Source organism: Carettochelys insculpta, chromosome 29 (assembly GCF_033958435.1).
Source record: "Carettochelys insculpta isolate YL-2023 chromosome 29, ASM3395843v1, whole genome shotgun sequence".
NCBI lineage: Eukaryota > Metazoa > Chordata > Testudines > Carettochelyidae > Carettochelys > Carettochelys insculpta.
Window position 1 is genome coordinate 9,880,720 of NC_134165.1, and position 25,182 is coordinate 9,905,901.

Here is a 25,182-nt window from a genome sequence, read left to right on the forward strand (position 1 = left end):
TCCTAGCTGGGAGTGGTGGGAGGGCTCTTGGTTAGAGGAAAGGGTCGCTGGGATCCAGGACTCCTGGGTTCTATCCATGGCTCTGAGACCTGCAATGATACTCTGGGTTCTGCTCTGCAACAGACTCTCTGGGTGATGCCGGGTGAATCCCTTTTCTCCCTGTGCATCTTTTTGCCTCAACCCTGCTTTTTTTTCAAACTGCCAGAGCTCTGGGGACAGGGGCTGTCTGTCACCTTGGGTCTGGGCAGTGCTGGGTGCCCTGTGCTTGGCTGTGACAACAAGATCCCTAGTTCTCAAATGTAAATATTTGGGTCCCTGTTCTTAACTTAAATGATTTGTTCCCCCATTGTATTGTTTAGCAGCCCCCTCCCCCGGAAAGCACATACCACTGCCCATCTCTCAGAGCAGAGATAAGCAGCTGCTGGCTGGGTGCCCAGCTCTGAAGTTGAGCAAAGAGCAGTGGCTGCTGGCTGGGTGCCCAGCTCTGAAGGTCCCAGCAGCAGCTCAGAAATCAGGGAGGCAATGTGAAAAGTGATCTGTGTCAATATCCCCTTTCATTGCTGACTTAACACCCCATTGCCACCCTTGCTTCTGCCTTGTGCTGCCACCCTGGGGCTGACAGATGGAAACAGATCCCTGGTGAGGGATGGATGGGATTGACAGGGGGTGGGTGGGGGAAGAAACTGAGCCTGGGCTGGAGCTTTGCCCTGGGTGCCAGGGCTCCAGCTGTCTCCTTTATCCTTACTGTCCTGCTGCAAATGGCATTTCTGCACTACCACCCCGCCCAGCCAGACACCACTGACAGCCAGAGCTCTTCAACACCAAACCAAAAGAGCAACAGCTCACGTCCCTAGACACCGCCCTTGGGAGACCCAGCCTGTCAGAGAACCACTGTGACTGTCACACCTACAGCAATATGAGTGTGTGTGAGACAGGGGAGGGCTGGCTCCCTGCCCTGCTGGGGCTGTCTGCTGCGAATACAGCCTGAAATCAAGGCCCCAGCGCTCTCTCTGCAAGGGAGGTTTCATTCCACAGGGCATTGGGCTCTGTCCGCCTGCACCGAATGCTCCTTTCCCACTAACATTCCAGGCCTTGTTTGAACATTTGTCTCTGCTTCCGTAGCATTAACGAATGCTGGAGGCACCAGTGCCCACCCCTGGCTTTATGGCTGGGCTCACCTGTGTCTGAACTCAGCCTAATAAAGAAACATTACCAGGGACTCAGGCAGCTGCCAGGGGCTCGGTAGTGAGAGAGCGAGGCGGGTTGAGGGAGATACTTACACTGCGGTGGGGGGGGTGGGGGGTTGGCGGCTGTTTTTTGCACACTGGTATCGGGTTGTCTGGTTTGAGGGGTGGGTCTAAGTGACTCAGGGACGAGGTTTCTTAGATTGCGTCGCCTTCTCCTTGCAGCTAGAATAAATCAGGCAACAGGAGCACTGCAGAGCCTTGGCCTCCGGTGAAACGGCTGAGAAGGGTTGGGCTGTAGCATTTGCAAAGCTATTGCCATGGCATCGCTGCAGGGTTGCCAGGGTGATTGCCGTGGTGTCACTGCAGCTGTGCTGGGGTGTCGCAGCAGCGTTGCCAGGGCGATTGCCATGGTGTCAGTGCAGTAGCACTGGAGGTAATTGTCATGGTGTCGCTGCAGCATTGCTAGGGGCGATTGCCAGGGTGTTGCCAAGACAATGGCCATGCTGTTGCTACAGTGTTGCTGGTTGCCGTGGTGTTCCTGGGCCGATTGCAATACAGTTGCTGCAACACCTGGGCAGTTGGCACACTGTCACTGCAGTGCTGCCGGGGGCTATTGTCCTGGAGTTGCTGTGGTGTTGCCAGGGCTGACTGCCATTGTGTTGCTAGAGGCAGAGGTGGAGCAAGTACCCCCAAAGTTACTTGAGTAAAAGTGCAGCTGCTTTCACTTCTGGCTACTTGAATACAACTAAGATGTGACGTGTGTGTACTTTTACTTGAGTAGTTTTTTATTCGAGTAACTTTTGGGGTTTTTTTTTGTCTACCTCTGCTTAGAAGCAAATTCCACTCGTACCCTTCTGCAATGCTGCTAGCTCCCCACAGTCCCCATCTAAGTTCCCTGTAAGCTGCATGGCTGTGTAGCTACCTATATAGCTTCACACAGGTGCTCTGGCGGGACCCTGATCCACGCCCCCACCCACCTGCCAACTTGCCATAGCCGGAGCCAGACCCTGCCACGGGCCGGGCAGCCTGGACCCACTTCTGCCGTGGCCGGGACAGCCTGGCCTAGCCCCGACTCTGCCATGGTCAGGGCAGCGTGGCTGAGCCGAGACCTTCCCCTGCCATGGTTGGGGTGGCCTGGCTGCAGCCTGGCCCTGATCCTGAGGTGGCCCATCCCCATTCCTAGTCTTGCTGCATCCAGGTTAGCCCAGCCCCAGAGCCGCCACAGTGGGGAGATGGCTTTACCCTGCCCCCCTGTCCCACCCAGGAGCTGCTGTGAGGAGAGAGCGCTGGAAGGGATGCTCTCTCCTTGCAGTGGCCCCAGAGCACTCACCTTCACACCCAACCACCTCCCATATCCAGCCTCACCCCATAGCCTGTACCCCCAGCCAGAGCTGCTGCACCTCAATTTTCTGTCTGGGCCCTGAGCCCCCACACCTGAGCTCCCTGCCCCCTCCCCGCCATGTGCACCAACATGAAGGTGTCGCACGTCACCTCCATACTGCTGGCTCACCCGGAGCTTGGCCCAGGAAGTAGGGGTGTGCGCCCCATTTCCCTGAGGCCAGAGGCCAGCCCTGCTGCCAGCCACGCCTGCCCCTCCCGCATCCCGCCAGCACCACCACCCTCCACCCGGGGCCCTGGCCACTGACTCAGACCTCTGCTGTGGCGGCCTGTTGTGGCTTGGTCGTCAACTCTCCCAGCCCGGACGCCCTTTGCAGGGAGCATTGGCAACCTGGGGTATGAGCCCAGCCTAGGGCAGCAAGGGGCATGAATGGGTGTGTATTTGGGGGGGCGTCACATGGCTTGGCACCTCCCACCCTAGAAGTAGCTCCATCCCCATAGCAGCCTGAGGGGTCTCCAGGCAGAGCATGGCTGGGGGAAACAGTTCAGCATGTGTGTTGTCGGGTGGGCTTGTGTGTGTGCACAAGCAGGTGCATGGGGCGTGTGAACATACGTGTGCTTAACATGTCACCTGGCCCAAAGGGGGAGTTTGCTACAAAGCGGGTGTGATGGCTGCGGGGGGAGGGCAGAGCTAGAACCTCCCCCTGGCTTCAGACCCACAGCAGTGCCCGAAGGGGTTGAGCCAGACCCCCTGGCCTGCAGGTGCAGCTTGGAGCTAGAGTTGAGCTTGTGTGTGGTGCGCGCGCGCGCGTGTGTGTGTGTCCGTGTCCGTCCTTTTGCAGCCATACAGCACCTGGATTTGGGATGGGTGTCTGAGCTCTGCTCAGGACAGAGTAGGGAAGCGTGGAACAGCTGGAGGTTCCCTTTGTTAAAATCGGCTGCTTATAATTGGTGTGTGTGTGTGCGTCTGTGTGTCCCTGCTGTGTGTGTTCATGTCCCCCTGCTACCCTCTGTGTGTGTGTGTCCCCCACTGGAGGGGATGAGCCCTGATCTCTGTGTCTCTCTGCTGCCCCCTGCTGGAGGAGACAAGCCCTGGTGTGTGTGTGTGTGTGTGTCTGTCTGTGTGTGTGGACTGCCCTCTGCTGGCGGGGATGAGCCCTGCTGTGCGTGTGTACGTGTATGTCCGTGTCCCTGCTGTGTCCCCTGCTCGCTCTCTCTCTCTCTCTCTCTGTGTTTTTAACCCTACTAAATGCACTGCCCAGCCTGGCCCCACAGCTCAGTCCAGGCAGCCAAACAGGCAGGTGTCTCTGGGGAATGGCAGCAGGCAGATCTGGGGAGCAGACATAGCATTAGCGTTCGGGCTTGGCCCCGGCCCCCACTTCTGCACCAAGCCCTTCCCCTTCCACCAGCACAACGCCCCAGCTGACGGGAGATGCCGCCTGCTGCAGCCACACGCTTGCCCTAGGGAGCGCTGCCCTGCCCGTCCCACTGCAGGATCAGCGGCCTGATGCTGCGGCTCAGCGTGAGAGATTGATGCCCACATTATGCTGCCACTCTCGGGTAACGGCCGCTCCATGCAAAACAGTGCTCGTAAAATTAAAATGAGATGAACAGAGCCACTGGAGAAGCTGTTCATCTCCAGGGTTCCTCTCCAGTTAAAGAGACAGCACGCCGGTGTCTGGGCCCCTCGGGAGGCAGGAATGGGGGACAGAGGGTGAGATATGTGGCAGGGGGGAATGAAAGGGGATGTTGTACTGAGACTGTGAGAAAGCCCATGTGGGAGGGAGGCTGGGGCAAGGCTCCGGCTAATGTTTTCCATCTGTGTGCAGAATAAATTTTGTTACATGTGCAGATGCGCACCACCAATAGACATGCACGCTGCTCACCGGGGGCGCTCTACTAACCCACCACATCTCTCCTGGGTGACTGCCCAAGTGCTCAGTGACACTAGGTGGTGGTGTGTTGGGGGGGTGTTGGAGGGGTACACCGTACAGGCACCTTGGCTGTGGCCACTCTAGCCTCATCCTTTTGGAGGGGGAATGGTAGTGCGGCATTTTGTCAGATGCTAATGAGGCGCTCCATGAATATGCAGCACCTCACTAGCATAATGGTGGCCATGCGGGATTCCAACTGGCGCCACCTGTGTAGCTGGGGGCCTTTCGAAAGGACCCCCCCAACTTTGAAAGCTCCTTCTTCCCATTTGGAAAACAACCATTTGGGAAGAAGGGGCTTTCGAAGTCAGGGGGGTCCTTTCCAAGGGCCCCCGGCTACACAGGCAGTGTGCGTTCTGAAAGAGACACTTTCGAACTGCGCATGGCCACCATTATGCTAATGAAGCACTGCATATTCATGGCAGCACCTCGTTAGCATCTCCCGAAATCCCTCATTAACATGCCCCCTCTGAAAGGCACAGTGGCACTGCTAATGTGTGTGTAGCTGGGTGAGCGTAGGTGTGTAGGGGTGTGTGCATTTCTAGGTGCCTGGCTCCCCTGCTGCTTTCTCTGCTCAGTGGATGGTCCCCCACTCCAGCCCCCTTTCCCCAGCCCCATTACCTGGCCCCCAAGCCAAGCCCCCACCTCCCTGCGCAGGCCCCATCCTGCAGTGGCTGATGCCAAGGGACCGTCCAGCAGGTGGAGTGCTGCTGCAGAGTTGTAGGGGCACTTTGGGGCCTGATATGGAGGCCACCTTTGCCCACAGAGAGACCTGGCCAGACAGCATCAGTGAGACACACTCAGCTTCATTACAGCAGCTCCCTTGGCTGGCATCCTGCCACCACCTGGCCTAGGGGGGCCTGTCAGCCCTCTGCAGCGCATCCAGGGCCAGCTTCCCTTGCAGCCTGCAGGGGGAGACACGTGTTCAGACACAGCGCCCCCTGCTGGGTCCCTCTCCCAGCGCCCGGCCATGGCTGCTGCGGGGCTGCTGGCAACCTGTGGGGACTCTGTGGGTCCCCAGCTGATGCCCAGCCCCTTTTGGAGGAGTCCAGTGGCACCAAGGAGCAGCCCCCTTACAGGAAACTGAGACCCCTGCTCCTGCCAGGTAATCAGACCCGAGGGGCAGTCCCTGCCCCAGAGAGCTCCCAAGCTGGGCAGGCCAGGCTGGGAAGGAGACAGACACAGAGGCAGCCGGGTCAGAGCTAGGAACAGAATCCAGGTGTCCTGAGTCCCACCCCTGGGCTTCCCCCTAGGCTGAGCCACATGGTTCTGCCCCACCCTTGGGGGGTGAGTTGCACAATGACAAGTGCTACCCCTCACAGGTGTGGGTCTGGAGCAGGAGTTTCACGCTCTTGAGGTTCTCGGCGCCTTGGGCAGGGATGAGCCAGGCTGGGAGTCCAGGCCCAGCCAGCTGGGTCCCCACATCCCCATCCTAAAGCATCTGTCGGGCCCCATATCGGGGGGGCAGGGAGAACAAACTGCCCCTGCCCAGGGAACAGCTCTGACCTGTGGGCGAAGAGGATGAAGTCGTGGACGTGCTGGTACTGGAGCAGCTGCTGGCGGTGCTGGATCAGGAGGGCAACGCAGAGCAACACCTCGAAGGAGACTCTGGCCGGGCACGGGGCTGGCCTGGTGTCCCCTGTAGGGATGGGGCAGGTGACAGCAAATCAGTGGAGCCTAGAAAGAGTGCAGGCACAGGGGCACTGGCAGAGCAGTGGGCATGGGGGAGCCCAGGGCTGGGCTAATGGAGGGCTGTGGGTCGGGACTGGGGGCACCAGCAGAGCAGTGGGCATGGGGGAGCCCAGGGCTGGACTAATGGGAGGTTGCGGGTCAGGACTGGGGGCATCAGCAGAGCTCCAGGTGTGGAGATGCTGCCCAGGGCTGAGACATGGGGGTGGGGAGGGAGTGGCTGGCAGCTGCCCCACCTTCCCTGCCAGTGGGCAATGTGACCCCAGCTGCCAGCTCAGCAGGGTCCCCCTCCAGGGCACTGAGCTCCATCACCCGCACAGCATCCTCGTGGTCCAGCTCCCTCTGGAACCGCAGCAGCAGCCACCTGGGGAGGGCAGGGGAAGGAGGTGAGGTGCCAAGGCCATGCCCAGGCCCTGCTTGATCCCTATCACTCACCCTCTGCACCATCCCTGCCTCCTCGCTCCCTCCAATGGCCACCTGCCTGCTCTGTCGGCTGCTCTGCCCATCACCAGCTCCCCAGCCCCACCCCCGCCCTCCCTCTGCTGGAGTCTGCCTGGGTGGTTTATCTCAGGGATAACTGAGCCCAGTTTCGCTTTAGCACCATGGTCCTGACCCTGCAAACACCAGTACAGCGCCACAGTGAGCCTGTGAGCAGCCCCCTCTGGCTCCCATGGGCCGAGCTACAGCCCTGGCTGTGGGCCCAGGGCCCAAGGGCCTGCAGGACCTGGCCGGGGATGGGGAGGGGGAGGGGTCGCACCCAGATTTTTCCTGTAAAAATTTTGGACTGTTTAATTTTCCCTGGGGGAGGGGGTGCCCTGGAGGAGCCAGGGAGCAGTGGAGCCACACTACACGGAGCTGAATTGTTCCCAGGCTTAACTCGTCCCATTCCCCTGCCAAACCCGGGTCATTTATATCTAGTGTGGGTCAAACCAGTATCTGTTCCCAGCCGCCGGCTCTCGGCTCTGGCTTTGGCTGCTGGATGGATGGAGCCGGCGCTCTCCGAAATCTCCTCTCCGTGGAGAGGCTCGTACACTGGGATCAAGCCACCCTGCAAACCTGCTCCTGGAGTGGAAAAGCTCCTGGGTCCCTGGGCCCGACGCCACCCTGGGGCGATGGCAACACCCAGCTGCGTTAGTGGAAACTGACACCCGGGCGCCAAAGCACAGTCTGTGCTGCCATGGGGGTGGTTCCCCTAACCCAAGCCATGAGCTGCTGTGACTGAAGCAAACAGCCCAGGCCCAGCGGCTGGAACTGGGGGAGCCCTGGACTATGGGGCTCCCAACCTGAGGCAGAAGAGCAGCCTCTCCTCGGAGGTGCTGGCGATGTGATGGTACAGCTCAGGGTCCACATGCTGCAGGAGCTCCTCGGCGGTCTCTGCGCTGGACACACAGCCGGCACTCAGCCCCGGCCCCGCAGAGTTGGGGGAGGCCTTTCCCCCCAGCACAGTGCAGCTGCCAGGGACCTTTGCCCCAGGCACGTGGCGCAGCCCCCAGGTGGCCACAAACGAAAAAAAAAAAAATCCAGAAAACTTTCGGTGGTCAGGTGACTGGGAGTGGAGTTTTACCTCCCAGCCAGAAGGGGGCGTCCCTACCACACATTGGGCTCAGCAGAGATTGTGAGGGAACAGCGCCCCCTGCTGAGCACCTGCCCCACTCCCTGCCCCACAGCGCCCCCTAGTGCTGTGCCAGGGCCGGCACTCACAGTGCCCCCTGCAGCATCATAACGTTTTGGCCCGGACCTGTCCATCCTTCTGCCCAGGGACTCCAATCCAGTGACCAAGAGGGTGGGAGGGGATATTCCCTCCATGTACAGATGAGCTTATTTCCCCCGAGTCAGACAGCCACTCGGGGCAGAGCTGGGAATGGAACCCAGGAGTCCTGAATCCCCGCCCTCCCCCACTCTAACCTCTGTACACCACTCCCCTACCACAGCCAGAACCAGAACCCAGGAATTGCGACTGACAGCCCTCACTACTCGATCCACGAGAGCCCACTCCCCTCCTGCAGCCAGGAATGGAACCCAGGCGTCCTGACTCCCAGACCCCTGTGCTCCAACCACTAGACCCCACTATCTGCCCTGACACAAGCACTTCCGAGGTCTCCAACGAGCCAGGCGCCCTGCTTGACACAAGCCCAGCTGTGGGCGTCTCAGCCCCCTACCTTAGGCCCCCTGCCTCACAGCAGTGCCTGCCCTTGGACTCGCCCACTGCCCTCAGCCCAGCCCTGGCAGGGGCCTGCCCTGCAGCCAGTGTCCCCTGGCCCCTGGCCCTGGCCCTGCTGCTCACGGATCTTGCAGGCCACGCCCTGGGCAGTCAGGCTGGGGGCCCAGCGCCTCATGCAGTTTACAAAGCACCAGAAGGCAGTGAACTCTGAGTCCAGCGTCTCCAGAAAGCGGCTGGCGAAGTCAGCCATGCCCTGGCAGTAGCCGATGTCTGGGGAGAGGACGAAGGGGGGTTCAGGGGGAGCGTGGGGTGACGAGAGGGGACGAGCGGGAGTAGGAGGTGAAAGGGATCTGGGGGCAGCAGGCAGTGAAGGGAGTTAAGAGAGGTCGGGGGCTTCAGGGTGGGGGGCAGGTGGAAGTGGGGCGGTCAGGGCCACAGGGAGGTCAGGGGGTAGCCCAGGGAGGTCTGGGAAGCAGGGGCAGTGAGAAGGTCAGGAGGTGGCGAAGGGGGACCCAGGGGCTCTGAGAGGAGAGGAGGGGCACTGGGGGCAGGGAGCAGAGGAGGGTGTTGGGGGCAGAAGAAGGGCACTGGGGGCAGGGAGCAGCGGAGGGCGCTGGGGGCAGAGGAGCAGTGGACACCTACCTTGGTGGAAAGCAACAAACGTGATCAGCATCTCCCTGAGGTAGAGCAACTTCACCAGCCCCTGGCGCCTGCAGAGCGACAGGAGGGGTACGAGGCTGGTATGTGGGCAGCACAGGAGGGGACCCAAGGGGGACCTGTGTGCCAGCAGGCGGCTGTGCTCAGGGGGTGCTGGGCACTGAGGGGGCAGCACCAGGGGAGGCTGCGTGAGGGTAAGCAGCTGTGCCCGGCAGGTGTGTGGCACTTGGGGGTACATGGGGGGGCTGTGTGGCAGCAGGCGGCTGTGCCCAGCAGGTGTGCGGCACAGGGGGCATTGGAGGCCCTGCCCGGCAGCGGCAGCTCTGCCCGCTGGGCACACTCACTGGAAGAAGCTGCGGTGCCGGTCAGTTCGGGGCACATCAGCATCGATGTCTCGCAGAGATGCCTGGAACTGCGGCAGGTTGATGGTCTGGAGCCACAGGCCCTGCTGGGGGGCGGGGGAAGGGATAGCGTTCAGCCCAGCAGCACTGCACAGCCGGGCCCTCTTGTGATCAGGACAGGGGCAAGGGACCAGGTCTCCTGGGTTCTATTCCCAGCTCCGGGGGTGCCCACCATGTGTCCATGGAGAATACAGCACAGTTCCCATGGCCTATGCAGCACTGGCATTCCCTGCTTGGAGTGCTGGTGGGACGGACCCCCACCCCTGTGCAGCTGCACCATGGCACCACCTCCTTCCGCACTGCCTTCCCCTTGGCCATCACTGCCGGCTGCAAGCCCCAGGCTCCTGCCTGCCACGAGTCAGCCAGGACTGGTGTAGACGTCTCACCTCCGTGGCCGTCTTGTCTGCCTCCATCTCCTGCTGCTCCTCATATTTCTCAATGGCCAGGGACAGCTCCACTGGGGAAGGTAGGATGAAGCTGGCTGTAGCCACCACAAGGCTCCACCTCTTGAAGGAGGTGGAGCTCTGTTGCTCCACCCAGTGGGAGGAGCTTTGTGGTGGGAGGTGCTGTGGGACTATAAATGGAACCCCCTGCATATGCTCACCTCAGGCTGTGGCTGGGTGGGAGGTGCTCATCTGCCCTGGGTTGTAGGCTAGAGATGGTTGCAGAGCAACTCGATCTCTAACGTGTGAGGGAGGCAGAAAGTTTTCAGCCCCCCAATGTGGTCCCTATTGTACCCCCACCCTGCATTCAGTTCTGTCTCTGGCTTGGTCCCCTGCTGTGCTGGAGGGCTGTTTAGGGGGGGCACTTACAGTCTGACTGCACCTTCATGCACCTGGCGCTGGGGAACTGCTGCTTCCAAGTGTTCTTCATGCTCTGATAGCGAGCGGCCAGCTGCTGGTCCAGCTGGCGCCGCTCCTCAGCTGTGGAGTCCGCAGGATACACACCGAAGAGAAACCTCCAGGTGACCTTCCGCTCACTGGCCTCTGTGCCTAGGCCCCAGCCCCCACCCCCCAAGGGCATGAGATAGGACCAGCGTTCCTTGTAAACTGAGCGCTTGGGCAGCCGCCCAGGAGAGATTCAGGTGTCACCCAGCTGATTAGCAGAGCGCCCCCAGCAGGCAGCCTGTGGTTCTGCTGTTGGTGCACCTTTGCACATGCCTCAGTGCACTTAATAAATTTTATTCTGCCCCTGGATGGGAAAAAATAGAGGGAACCCTGGATAGGACAGGACTGAACCACAGGCACCTGGCTGCACACTCATAGTACATGCTGGGGGCCGGGGGACAGGATCCAGGGCTCCTGGGTTCCCTTCCTGACCCCAGGAGGGAAGAGGTGTCTAGTGGCTGGAACAGTAGAGGCTGGGAGCCAAGACTTCTCGGTTCTATCCCCAGCTCTGGGAGGGGCTTTGTGTCTAGTGATGGGACTGGTGGAGAGGCTGGGAGCCTGCACTGGACACAGTAGTCAGCTCCCTGCTGGAGCAGAGACCCAGAAACATACATTTGTCAGGGGTTATATTTCTGTTCACTCCTAAGATCTCTGACTAACAAGCAGTTGCTATGTCTGTTGATACAGTTCCACTGTCTGGGTGCCGTGTTGCTGCTAACCACTGTGCTAATCGCTAGGGCATTGAAATGCCCTCTCTCTTCCCAGCAGCAGACCCCAAGCGCCTGACCAAGGAGGTCAGTTTCACTATCTCCACTACATGGATGGGGAAACTGAGGCACTAAGTGAGGCAGTGACTTTGCAAGGTCCCCCAGCAGGCTAGCAGCTGACCTGGGAACAGAACAAGTTGTTCTCTGCCTGATCTGACCAGCAACCCTTGTCTCGAGGCGGCTTCGGCCCGGTATGGCAGGCCCGTCCTGGCAAGCGAGCCAGCTCTTGGCCCTACCTGGCAACAGACTTGGGATTCTTGGCATCAGTCTCAGGGGCTGGGAGTGAGAGGTGGCTGATTCAAGAGGGCATCCCAACACCCCAGCCCAGCACACACCTGTCTCATAGACCACCTTGTACAGCCCAGCCAGGTCCAGCCTGCCGGCACCATCGAAGAGGCCCTGAATGGAGCTGGTGGCTGGGAGCTGGGATTCCGGGTCATGCATGCAGATGCCAGCCCCATCAGAGCACCTCCTGGCCTGCATCCTGCTTCTGCACCATGTTCCTGCTGCGTCCCTCTGCCTCGCGGCCACTACGCTCCAGCTGTGAAGGGGCCAAGGGTCAGGAGGGATCCCTGGTCAGGAGGCCCCCCTGCAACAGCAGCCCCTGGCACTGCACTGGGCAATGGAGCCAGCACTGACTGCTTGTGAGATGAAAGTGCCCCCTAGTGAGCTGGCCCCCTGCTCCATGCAGCACAGTGCCCCCTAGTGCCACACATGGGCCTACACTGACTGGGAGGGGAGAGCGCCCCCTACTGAGCCCCCTAGTGCCACACGTGGGCCTACGCTGAGTGGGAGGGGAGAGCGCCCCCTACTGAGCCCCCTAGTGCCACACGTGGCCTATGCTGACTGGGAGGGGAGAGCGCCCCCTACTGAGCACCCTAGTGCCACATGTGGCCTACGCTGACTGGGAGGGGAGAGCGCCCCCTACTGAGCCCCACCCCACTGTGCAGCACAGTGCCGTGGACAATGGGCCCAGCACTGTCTGAGGGGATAAGGCCCCCCCCAGACTCCCCACCCCACTCTGTGCAGCAGAGCGCCCCCTACTGAGACCTCTAGTGCCGCTTGTGGGCCTACGCTGACTGGGAGGGGAGAGCATCCCCTACTGAGCCCCACCCTGTGCTGTGTCTCACAGCGCCCCCTAGTGCTGCACCAGGACAGGGGGCCCAGCACCGACTGAGAGGGGATAGCCCCCCACTCAGCCCCCCCCTCACTGTGCAGCACAGCACCCCCTAGAGCTGCACTGGGGCATTGCGGTCAACACAGGTTGCCTTTGCATTTAACAAGAGTCGGCTTTCTCCACCCGCCACGCGCGCTATCTCCCCCGCACCCTGGCTGCAGCCCCAGGCGAGGGGCCTCTCTCCAGGGCCTGACCTGGTGGGCATGGTGTCCTGGTCTCTGGACCACGAGTGGAGAGCATGCAGGAGCCGGCAGCCACGGGCTCTGTGGAGGGCGCGCTCCACCAGGCGCAGCAGGAGGCCAATGGAAGCCCTGTGGGGGGCAGGTGGGGTCACACACAAACAGTGGTCAGGGCCTGGGACCAGCTCCAGGTATCTGTTTCCCCAGGAACCTGCTGCTCACCTCAGGGCCCTTAGCCAGTACTGCAGGAGCTGGAGCACCACCCCGCCCTTCATCTCCCGGTGCCCTGTGCTCCGCTTGGTGCCATAGGGGTGGGGGATCCCGGAGCAGTGAGACCGCAGGTAGCACAGGGCCAGTCACAGCCTTGTCCTGGGCCATTCTGCCCCCGGTCACACCCAGGGGATGTCATAATGGTACCATTGTGCTGCTGTTGCTTGGGAAACAGGGCTGAAAGTCACTGGGCCCATCTGGCCTGGCCTCTGGCCTCCTGCCGTGGTCATAGTACTGGAGAAAGGTGCTCAGACCTCTGTGCAGCACACTGGGCCTCTGTGCAGCACGGTGCCCCCCCTCATGCCACCTGGGGCCTACAGAAGAGGGCATTTATTGTAGCCTCAGAGGAGACAGAGGGTCCATCCTCCTGGGAGTCCTGCCTCTTCCTGAACTCAGATTCGCCCCTCATCTGTTTGGTGCAGGGATTCTGCAGCTTGGCTCCCAGTTGGGCAGTTGCTGGTAGGAGCTGGGGCCCTTACCCACCTCTCTGGGGTGCCTGGGGAGGGTGGGGTTGAGGGTGGGGGATGACTCTGTTCTCCCTTCTCCCTCTGGTTTTGCAGTGTACCAGGTAAATGCCTGGGTACCTGTCGCCCTCTTGTGGCCAGGCCCAGCAACCACACCAGCCTGCTCCTCACCTTGTTGGTTCCATCCCTGGGGCAGATGGATGCACTTCTGGGGCTGTTGCCCATTATCTGGGGTTTGTTCCTCGAGCCCTGGGGGTGTCCAGCTGCCTCTGTGCAAAGGACCAGGGCCAAGGAGCAGACGAGGAGTAGTTTGCTCATTAGCCCGGTGCTTGTCAAGGCTTCAGCTGTCATAAGAACATAAGAACATAAGAATGGCCATACTGGGTCAGACCAAAGGTCCATCAAGCCCAGCATCCCATCTGCCGACGGTGGCCAATGCCAGGTGCCCCAGAGAAGGAGAACAGAAGACAATGATCAAGTGATTTATCTCCTGCCATCCATCTCCTGCCCTTGTTATGAAGGCTGGGGCACCATACTTTATCCCTGGCTAATAGCCATTTATGGACCTAACCTGCAAAAATTTATCAAGCTCTTTTTTAAACCCTAATAGAGTCCTGGCCTTCACAGCCTCCTCGGGCAAGGAGTTCCACAGGTTGACTGTGCGCTGTGTGAAGAAAAATTTCCTTTTATTAGTTTTGAACCTACTACCCATCAATTTCATTTGGTGTCCCCTAGTTCTTGTATTATGGGAAAATGTCACAGGAGACCCACTTCTGCATGCAAGGGATAGTCAGTGTGATGCCTGCTCCTGGGAGCAGAGTGAAATGAAACCACAAACCAGCTGTGTGCTTGGAACAGATTGTGGGGTGTGTATTTGAAAGCTGTGGGGTGGGGGTGGGGGTGGGACACACTGGGGAGGTGAGCGTGATGGAGTGGGTGTGAGACATGGGGGTGTGTGAATGCACCACACAGGGGAGGGGAGTGTTGTGATGTGTAAGTGTGACACTAGGTGGAAGTGAGAGTTTTGGTGTATGGGTGTGACACATTGTGAGAGGGTGAGTGTTGCAGGGTACAGGTGTGATCTGCTGCATGGAGATGGGTACACGTGTGTGCAAGCATGACTGCCTTCTGCTGGATGGAATCAGAGCTGCCCCTGTGTGTCACAGGCCCTGCACTGCTGGCCCTGAGGGCAGTTCCCTGGCAGCACAGGGGTGCGGATTACAGGCCAGGGGAAGGATTTTGTCCCATGCAGCTGCCTGGATTACCTGACCTGAGACAGGCTGGGAGCAGGATTACCAGCTCCACCCACTGCAGGGACAGCTGGGCACCCATGGGTGAAGCTGCAGTGCCTCAGGCTAGTGGCTGAGTGCAGGAGCCTGGTCCCTGAGCCGACAGCTGGATGTAAGTTACCAGCCCGTGCTCTGGATGATTTGTGCTGTGATTAAGCTTCCTCCCTTGTGATGCCGCCAGCACAGCCAGGCTCCTGGTAACCTATGGAAGTGATGGGGGTGAGGGGAGATTAATGCTTCATCAAGGACACAGACCCCTGCCCCTGGGGCTGGCTGGGCCAGCGGCCTGGCTGCAGAGCAGGGTTTGAATACAGAAGTGTCATCTGGCTCCAGCACCTGGGGTGCTCTGTGGCTAAGTGCTGAAGGGCCATGTCCTGCTGGGGGGGGCACTAAGTGCTAATTCAAGTGGGGATTCTGGCCCTCCTCCTTTAATAACACCCCCCCTGGCCTGGCTCAAAGCCCCCCACAACTGAGCCCCTCCTCTGATTAAGTCAGATCAACAGTGTGTCCTGTAAGGGCAGAGACATGTCGGTCACAGCCAGCCTGATACCAAGGTGATGGGTGCACGGTAAGGACCAGAAACAAAAGACAGCCTGGCCAAGCTGTAGGGTGAGCTAGGACAATGCCATTGACCTGCAGGCTAGCCCTGGTCAAGACATTTCACAACCATGCATCAGTTTCCCTTCCCATCCTGTGGCAATTCAGACTGGAGGTTCTTTGGGGCAAGAACTATGCCTCCCTCTGTGAGTTGGCTGTGCAGCCAGCAGGAGTCCTGATCTTGTGGGGTGGGGCTGCAAGACTGAAGTTGATTTATGGAGGAGGCGACCAGGCTGTGATTCGCTGATTGAATCAGTGAAGGGAGAAAACTGTTTCCCTGAGTAACTCCCTGCAGCAGGGAATTGCACAGGTGAGCCCTCTAAGCACTGCTCCTGCTGCCATGTGATCACCCCTACCATGGGGCAGCTGCAGCTAAGTGTGGGCAGGGCCAGACCCATCTAGCTAGGTCTCTCTGCTTCCCAGGGCACAGCTGCCCCCTACATCTTTTCCCCAGAGTCCTGCCTCCTCCTCAGAGCAGATGGGACAGATTCCCATTGCTGAGGGGCATAGCCAGGTTATTGTTTCCTGAAACCACAGCAAAGTCAGGGCCAAGCCCAGCTCCTGCTCCCTTGTGCAAAATTTGGTGGGGGCAGAACTGTCTAGTGGTTAGCATAGGGCAGTGGGGAGGTGGAGCTCCAGGACTCCTGGATTCTACTCACAGCTCTGTCCCTGGCTGGCTGTTCCCTGATGCTGAAAACTGACTCGCTACATACTACAAAGCTTGCTGGCTCCAGGGGATTGAGTGTGGCAGGGCGGTGGCTCCAGGGCTGGCTCAGTTTACTCACCTCTGCATGTGGGTTGTCGCAGGCTTCCAAGGTGGCTTGTCAGCAGACGGGGAGGATCCCAGACTGGGGACCTGGCTGGATGCACTGCGGTCCCTGCTTGTCCTCTTTGCCCTATAGGGGGTCACCGGGGCCAGGGTAACCCCCCCCCCCATAGTGTGCAGAGGGGACTGTGGGGAGATGGGTAGTCCCAGTGCCCTCTAGTGGCACAACTGGCTCATGGCAGGAACTCCCCTCCAGTTTTTCCAGCTGGGGTTTGGGCCCTGTTACTCCCTGAGCAACAGGAAGGGCTGGGCTGGGCAGGGCAGGGGCTGTGGACGCTGCCAGAGAATTTATTGCTCCCAACAGTGAAGGAGCAATGAACAGTACTGCAAGAGAGCCAGAGGGTGGCGTGAGATCCCTGCTCTGTGGCTGCTCGTCCCACCCCCCAGCCCCCAGCCGGCCTCGCCCAGCTTCGCCCCCCCCTCCTCAGTGCAACCTGCCCATTCCCTACGCCCTCCCCAAAGAAACGGCTGTGGCTTGCAGTGGGGACAGGGGTGGTCTCAGGGGGCCCTACCAAAGCAACTAGGCCCCTCGGTTCTGGGGTGGGACCAAAAAGGAGGGGTTCAGTGTGCAGGAGGGGGCTGCCAGGAAACAGGGTGGGAAAGTGGTGTCTGGGCAGGAGGGAGGGTGCAGGAGAATCTCGGGGTGGACTGAGGCATCTAGGAGGGAGGTAGGGAAGTGGGGAGCACCCCTTACTCCGGGGGGAGCAGGTAGCTCTGTGCTTCCAGGCACTGCCCCCGCTCCCTGGGCTGCAATTCGTAGTCACTGGGAGCACTGGGGGTGGAGCTTGCAGGTGGTTCCTGCAGGGGAGGGGAACAGCTGAGTGCAGACCACCCCCCGCAGCAGGGAGAGCTGCAGCACAGAGGGGCTTTAGTGGCCCCGGCCCCAGGCTAAGAGGGGCACCCTTAGCTCAGAGCCCTGGGCTGCAGCTCCTAAAGTCCCTTTCTTTATCCAGCCCTGAATAGGGCCCTGGAGACAGGGGCGGTAAGAGAACTGCAGGTCAGCTCTTTCTGACCCCAGAGGATAAGAACACAAGAACAGACACCGGGGCTGTGTCTACGCTAGCCCCAGAACTTTGAAAGGGGCATGATAATGAACCCCATCGAAATATGCTAATGAGGCACTTCCATGAATACGCAGCGCCTCATTAGCATAATAGCAGCTGCGGCACTTAGAAAGTGCCACTTTCAATTGCGTGCGGCTCGTCTACATGGGGTCCTTTTCGAAAGGACCCTGCACACTTTGAAATCCCCTTATTCCTATCTAAAGTGGCACTTTCGAAGGGCTGCAGCCGCCATTATACTAATGAGGTGCTGCATATTCATGGCAGTGCCTCATTAGCATCTTTTGATGAGGTTCATTATCATGCCCCTTTCGAAGTTCTGGGGCTAGTGCAGACATAGCCTGGGCCTGTGTCTACACTTGCATTCCTCTTTTGAAAGAGGCATGCAAATGAGGGAAATCGAAAATGCAAAAGAGATGCAGATTTACATATCTGATGCATCATTTGCATATGCGTTCAAAAGAGCTTCTTTCGAAAGAAGAAAAGCAATGCAGATGTGGCTTTTTCGAACATAAACCCCACCTTTGAGAGAACCCTTAAAATGGGAAGAAGGGTTCTTTTGAAGATGGGGCTTACTTTCAAAAGAGCCATGGCTAAACTGCTTTTTTTTTTTTTTCAAAAGAAGAATATGCAAACGAGGTACCAGATATGTAAATCTGCACCTTATTTGCATTTTCAATTTCCCTCATTTGCATGCCTTTTTGCAAAGAGGAATGCAAGTGTAGACGTAGCCAGTGAGTCCGACCAAAGCTCTGTCTAACCCAGGATCCTGTCTTCTGACGGTGGCCAATGACAGGTGCTCCAGGGGAATGAACCGAACAAGGAACCATCAAGTGATCCCACACCAGTGGCACATGCCCAGCCTCTGGCAAACAGAGGGTAGGGCCACCATGCCTCATAGCATCAATGGACCTGTCCTCCATGTACTTATTTAGTTCCTTTTTGACCCTTGTTGTAGTCTTGTCCTCACGAAGAGCCACAGTCTATGCCCCAGGAATACCAGTCCTGGAACCTTTCCTTGCAACAAAGCCCACTGCCAGCTTTGTCCACATATCTTCTCTGGAAATACCATCACTGGACCTAACCAGGTTATTCAAAGAATCACGGGCACTTTCTCAGGCTCCTCTACTAACATCATATATGCCATCATGTGCCAACAATGCCCAGATGCTTTGTATATTGGACAGACTTCTAACTCCCTTAGACAAAGGGTTAATGGGCACAAAACAGACATCAAAACACTCCAGATCCACAAACCAGTTAGTCAACATTTTAATGGAATGGGGCATTCTATTAATGACTTAAGAGCATGCGTGTTACTGAAAAAAAAAATTTTGCACCGCTATTCAAAGGGAAACAGCCGAGCTGTCTTTTATATTCAAATTCAGCACATTTGAACCTGGATGGGAATTTTCTGAGTCACTATAGGGGCTCGTTTGCATACTTGGCTTAATCTAATTCTTGACTCCCCCCCCCACTCCACTCTCTGATTTGCTCACCTTGATCATTTTTTTCTGATTTGTCCTCCTTGATTCCTGTTTTTGGTTTTCTGTGCCTTAAATATTGAGTCCGTTCTGGTCTGGCTATGGTCTGAAGAAGTGGGTCTGTCCCACGAAAGATCACCTAATAAATTATTTTACTAGTCTTTCAAGGGCTACTGGACTGCTTTTTTGCAGAGCCAGACTGGGGGCCCTCCAGACAGTGAGTGACAGCCAGAGGGGTCCAGCCTGAACAGACCACACAGAGCAGGAAGGGGAAACGGAGGCATGGAGAAAAAGAGCAACAGCAGAAGCAGGAATTGAACCCACGTGTCATAAGCCTGGCACCCTCCCAAGGGAGCCACAATCTTGGGTGTCACGGGTGCTACATACCTTTGGATAGTCTATGATTCCCTTGGGGATCCGAGTCCTCCCTCCCCCACAGATTTCAGTCCCAGGCCCCAATCAGGGTGGGTGGGGGCTGTGTTGCTACTCAGCAGAGCCCTGGGCCTTTGAGCTTCCACTGGCAGGTCCTCAGTCCTGACCTGCAGCCCTTTAAAATCCCAGCAGTGGGCTCCCCAGTCCTGACCCACTGCCCCCTGCTATCGCAGCCTGCCCTCCAGCCCTGCCGGTGCCCTCATTCCCGACCTGCAGCCCCAGCTCTTCCAGTGCCCCTGAAGCCTGACCTACAGCGCCCCCGGCTATCACACTACAATACCCCCTTTTGTTCTCTGTCTGCCGCAGATCCTGCATTCGCTGCGGCAGCCTGCTCCGCCCGTCCCCCATAGACCGGCCGGCAGCGCCCCCTGGGGGAAGGCTGGGGAGGCGCAGGGACTAGGACGCTGCTTTCCCACCCGGCCAGACATCAGAAGGGGGCAGGCCGATGAGCAGGGACGGGGCATAACATGGAGCAGGGGGTTGCACCTCCCCAGTTCTACCCTCAGTCACCTGGGGGTGGGGGCAGAGAAACCCCATCCCCGCAAGGCAGGGAAGAGGTGCCTCTCCCCCTGCAATTAATGATGTACAAGCTGGTCTTGTAATTAAGAGCAGCACTGCTCATGCTAATTAATATGAAGCAGGTGCAGGGATGGGGGCCTGCAGGGAGTGGGTTCTTGATTTATGACGGGCAGAGATTGCTGTGCTGCCAAGGGGAAGAACCTTGTTAAAGCAAGCAATTAAAGGCACTTTCAGGATGCCAGCAGCTTCCTCCATGTGTGTACTGGGGTGGGCATGGGCCTGGCCTCAGCTGGCAGTCCAGCCACCTCTAGGGTACATCAGGTGCTATGCACAGTCTGTGGGCTGGGATAAAGGGAGTGGGCTGGGGCCACAGCTTTCCTCCCCCTCACATTTTACTTTGATACCCAGCACAGCATTAGATCACCAGGAAGACCAGGTCTTCCAGCAGCTGCCACAGCTCCTAATCCCACCCAGTTGGGGTGCTGGCTGCTGGGCTGTTTCCTGCAGACTGCTCTCCCCAGCAGGTAACCTGAGCTGGGGGGAGGGTCCATGTTTCTCTGGACCTCAGCAGGGGCAACTCTTTGTAAAGCCATAGCTCACCTGCCCCATGGGAGGGGTACTGGCCTTGGAGGAGGGTCTGCTGGGCCTGGCACCTGCGATTGGCTCAGTGAGACCTCCCTTGAGACCCGAATGCCTCTGCATGGCTGGGACAGGAATGTCTGTCTGCTCCAGTCCAGCTGGACATTCACACACCACTGGGTTGCAGCAGCCTGAAGAAGAGTCAGGACTCCTGAGTTCTCCCCACAGTGCAGGGAGGTGAGCTATGTCCTGTGGTTAGAGCAGCAGGCTAGGTGCTGGGTGAGCAGGAGTCTCCCTTGGCTGTGACTGTGGTCAAGGGCCCCTGCCTCAGTTTCCCCAACACAAGTTGGTGTTTTGAACCCTGAATGTTTGTAAAGCGTGTTGGGATCCTCACTGGGTACTGGGGTTGAGGCGTATTAGCCATGATAACCTGGATGAGGGGTTGGATTGCACCCTCAGCAAGTTTGCGGATGACACTAAGCAAGCAGGAGAGGTAGATACACTGGAGGGCAGGGACAGGGTCCAGAGTGACTTAGACAAATTGGAAGACTGGGCCACAAGAAATCTGATGAGGTTCAATAAGGACAAGTGCAGAGTCCTGCACTTGGGCTGGAAGAATCCCAAGCATTGTTACAGGCTAGTGTCCGACTGGCTTGGTAATAGTTTTGCAGAAAAGGACCTGGGAGTTGTAGTGGGTGAGAAGCTGGACATGAGTCACCAGTGAGCCGTTGTAGCCAAGAAGGCTAATGGCATATTAGGTTGCATCAAGAGGAGTGTTGCCAGTAGATCCAAAGAAGTGATTGTTCCTCTTTATTCAGCTTTGGTGGGGCCGCATCTGGAGTACTGTGTCCAGTTCTTGGCCCCAGTTATAGGAAGGATGTGGATACTGTGGAGAGGGTCCAGCGGAGGGTGACCAAAATAATGAGGGCGCTGGAGCATATGACCTATGAAGAAAGGTTGAGGGAATTGGGACTGTTTAGTCTGCAGAAGAGAAGACTGAGGGGCGACTTGATAACAGCCTTCAACTTACTGAAGGGAGGCTGCAAAGAGGCTGGAGAGAGGCTGTTCACAGTGGTCACGGATGGCAGAACACAGAACAATGGTCTCAAGTTGCAGTTGGGAAGGTCCAGGTTGAACATTAGGAAAAACTTTTTCACTAGGAGGGTGGTGAAGCATTGGAATGCTCTACCCAGAGAAGTAGTGGAGTCTCCATCCCTGGAGGTGTTTAAGTCTCACCTTGACAAAGCCCTGGCTGGGCTGATCTAATGGGTTTGGTCCTGCTTAGAGCAGGGGGCTAGACTCATTGGCTTTTTTAGGTCTCTTCCAGCTCTATTGTTCTATGATTCTATGATTAAGGCCACACACCCTCTCTTGGCTGGTTCCAGGAGCCCGATGAGGTGGGGAAGAGGCTGGTGGGCTCTCAGGGTAGGGAGCAGATGACCCAATCTGGGACAGGGGACTGGGGGGCTCACACCACATGGTCTCCCCCAGTGCCAAGTGGGTGACAGTTGAGGCATGTTGCCAGGCAACAAGAGAATCAGGGCCTGGTATTGCCATGGAGGCCTACCTGCAAGGACAGCAGGGATCACTCATGCTTGTTACTGCAGTGATGGGTGAGGCTCTGCTACTCTGAGGGGTAACCCTCCCCCAAGGCGGTGCAGATACCCCTGGCTGCTACTCCTGGGAAATTCCCCATGCTTGAGACAACTGGGTTTGGGGGGGTGGGGGGTGGGAGGCCACATCCCCTTCTTCTCCAGGTGGGAGAGATAAGCCTGGCACTTGCTTTCTGGACTCCAGACGAGCTGGTCAATCCTATCCCAGCTGGGCAGACGGATTTGGGGCTCAAGAAAGGTCCCACTGAACCAGTGGCAAGTGCCAGCTGTCTGCCCTTCCCAGCAGACCTTCCTCCCCCATAGGGAAGGTCAGGGTTAGCTTTATAAAGAGCTGCCCCTGCTATAGTCCAGGAATAACATCCCCCCAGCTCAGGTTACCTTATGGAGTGAGAAGTCTGCAGAGGGCAGCCCAGCACCCCCAGCTGGCTGGGGTTAGGAGCTGCACCAGCTGCAGACCCATTTTAGCAGGGTTGTAGGAGCATGAAGCAGAGCCACTGAGAATCCCCCTCCCCAGAGTGCACGGGAGCCCCCCACTGACAAAAGCCTGGCCTGCAATGATTGGGCTGAAGTTGCACAGCAAGTGGTAAAGCTGGGACTAGACCCTACACAGCCTGGCCCCATGTTCCTTCCCGTCCCAGCACTGGGAGTAGACTCCAGGAGGCCTGACCTCTGATTTCCCACCCCACCACCTGCTGGCTGCCTTCCCTAAGCACCACCCTCTAAATCTCCCCTCTGCCTGGTCCTCCCAGGCCTCTCTAGAGATGAAGGAAACAATCTCTCCTTAGAGCCAAGGAGTAGGGAAACCCCCTGAAACTCCCACTGCAAGGCTCAGGTCACACCCAGGGCCTAGACTGAGCTGAGCTGTCCCTCGATGGGCCCTGGTCTGTATCATGGCCCTGTCCTGGCTCCCTCCTGGCCACTGCCTCCCCGATGGGCCTCCAGGTTGAGCTGGACCCCAGCTGGCTGGAGGACAATGCTGGGGGCAGGAGCTAAGGGTCAAATGACTCCGGAGCCCACAGTCCCAGCCCTGCATCCCAATACCCCTCCCCCAATTCCTCACCCCTTCCCCATCTCCATCTCCCCCCCTCTGCCCATCTCCCTTCTCCCAGTTCCACCACCCTAGCCCACTCCTCCGACTCAGCCCTCCCACCCTGCCCTCCCTCAATTCCATCCCCCCATCTCAGCCCATCTCCCTTCCTGCAGTGCCATCACCCCGCCCACCCCCATTCCCATCCCGCTCCCCAATTCCAGCCCTCGCCTCCCCCTGCTCAGCCCTCCAGCTCATCACCCCTTCCCCCACCAACCCCACTCCTCTCCCCTGGCCCCACATCCTCTCATTCCCAAAGCGCCTCTCTCCTCTTGCCAAGATGCCGCCTGCACTTCCCAGCACGGCCACAAGGGGTCTCCCTTGCGCTACCGAAGCGCGCAGGGCGGCCCCGGGCACCTCGCCAGCGGGTTACCTGGGCCTGCACCTGAAGGGATGAAACCCCTGGAGGTGGGGAATAGGCAAAACTCCCCAGAGAGACCCCCCCATTTGCCCCACAGGCAGGACACATACAGCCCTTCCCCCGCAGGAGAGGGAGCACCCTGGGGAAAAGAGGCCACACCTTTTCTGTTTTGGGGAACCCCCCAAAATCCAATAAGTCCAAGGATCCCTCCCCCTAACTCTGTGTTGTCCTGTAAGGCACCTGCCCAGGTGCCACAGTGAGTGGGGCTGTAGAGAGACATGGCTGGGGGCTGTAGCTGGAGGCCTGAAGATCTCCGCCCTGGTCCTTGTTCTAATTTTCTCCATCCGTGGGAGGAGTAAGTGTTGTTACATGCAGCCAGGCATGTGGGGATGTGCACCACCCGGAGAAACACGTGCTGCTGGTTGCAGATGCTTTGCTAACCAGCTGAGCAGCAGCTGCATCTCTCCTGGACGGCTGCGCAAGCACTCAGCTTACAGGGTGCACAGGGCCTGGGCGTGCGGCTCAGTGTGTATCTTTAAAATGTAGCTCTGAGCCTGGGGCTGCTGGCTGTGCTCTTTGGGAAATGCAGAGACCTGCTCAAAGTGAGTCCTGCACCCAAGCACCCTGTTGTTGTGGCGGTTGGTTTGTCGGGGTTGCTGCTTGGCAAAGGTTTTCAACCCCCTGTGCAACAGAGTAAATAAATCACTGGTTTAGAAGACAAAGAAACAACAAAATGCCTGGTCTGCCTGCAATGTATGGAACAAGCCCACCTCCTGTACTGGAAGGGGAATAATCCAGCCTGCAAGGAGGCACTTGTACAGTAGGATACCTGTGTTCAGACTGCAGGGGCTTTACTGTTGGATTGTTAAAAACTAATCACTGCCCTAACCCACAACTATGGGAGAACCAAATCTGTGTGTAGAGCAGGGGCCTGCCCCCAGGCCGTTCTCAGCTCACACCTTGCTGTACATAGGGAACCTCAACTCCAACCTGACTAGAAGCAAATGTGAAATAGACCAGGCTGGTTCCATTGCCTGAGCTGGGAGTAAATACCTGGGCATTTGCTAGGTTTGATGATTTTCATTGTGACTCTTGGAATATTTCGTGATTAGCTAAAAGCCCAGATTTGAATGGAGAAGGTAGGCCAATCAGCTAATTATCTAAGGTGTTTGTTCACAAATGCAAGAAACCTGGAGGGGAAAAAGAACCAGGAAGAATCAGAGGCCCTGGCACAGTCGAAGGAGTACGAAGTGAGTGGAATAACGGAGATACAGTGGGATGACTCACGTAACTGGAGCACGGTCATGGAAGGATATAAACTGCTCAGGAAGGACAGGCAGGGGAGAAAAGGAGGAGGAGTTGCGCTGTGTGTAAGAGAGCGATGTGATTGCTCAGAGCTCCAGTGCATAGAGGGAGAAAAGCTTGCTGAAGAGTTTTTGGGTTAAGTTTAGAGGCTGAAGCAACAGAGGTGATGTTATGGTTGGTATCTGCTGTAGACCAGAAGCTCAAGTGGATCAGGTAGACAAGGATTTCTTCACACAACTAAGAAAAGCTTCCAGATCACAGGCACCGGTTCTCAGGGCGACTTCAATCACCCCGACATCTGTCAGGAGACCAATACAGCAGCACACAGCCTTAGCGTGCTATGATTCTATGCAAAGTTCCAGCTCCAGGCGTCAGGGGATCACAAGAGAACATCCATAGACTTGGAAATGTGATGCCCTGAAGGCTCAGGAGCCAGAAGGCAGGTGACAAGGGGAGAGAGGTTGATGGGGTGAGGAGCAGATGGGAAGGAGACTGGATAATTCCAAATTAGGTTTGGAAAATGTGCTGGACTCTAAGAATGTTCAGGGTGACAGATACTTCGTGTGGGAGACCCCGTGGATGGAGACTGGGAGGTTGGTTTGGTTTCACTGAGCGAGTTTTCGGCCTGATCTGGCTACTTCTCCCTCTCTGTTACTGGCTGATGTGGCAACCTTTCGTCCCTGGTTTGACCGGGCTGTCACACACCCTGGTCCCTGTCTAGCTGTCCTGTTGGCTGCAAGGGAGGGAAAAGGCCTCAGGAGAGATTCCCAGAGGTGCTGCTTAGATGTGATACGTGGGTCCAGGTTGTCCAAAGGGCTTAACATGTATTCCACCTGCTCCAGAGATCAGTGGGGTACATTGGACTGGCTGTCTCTGCTGGCTGTACTGACTCTTCTGTAAGATGCTGTGCCCTGCCAGCTA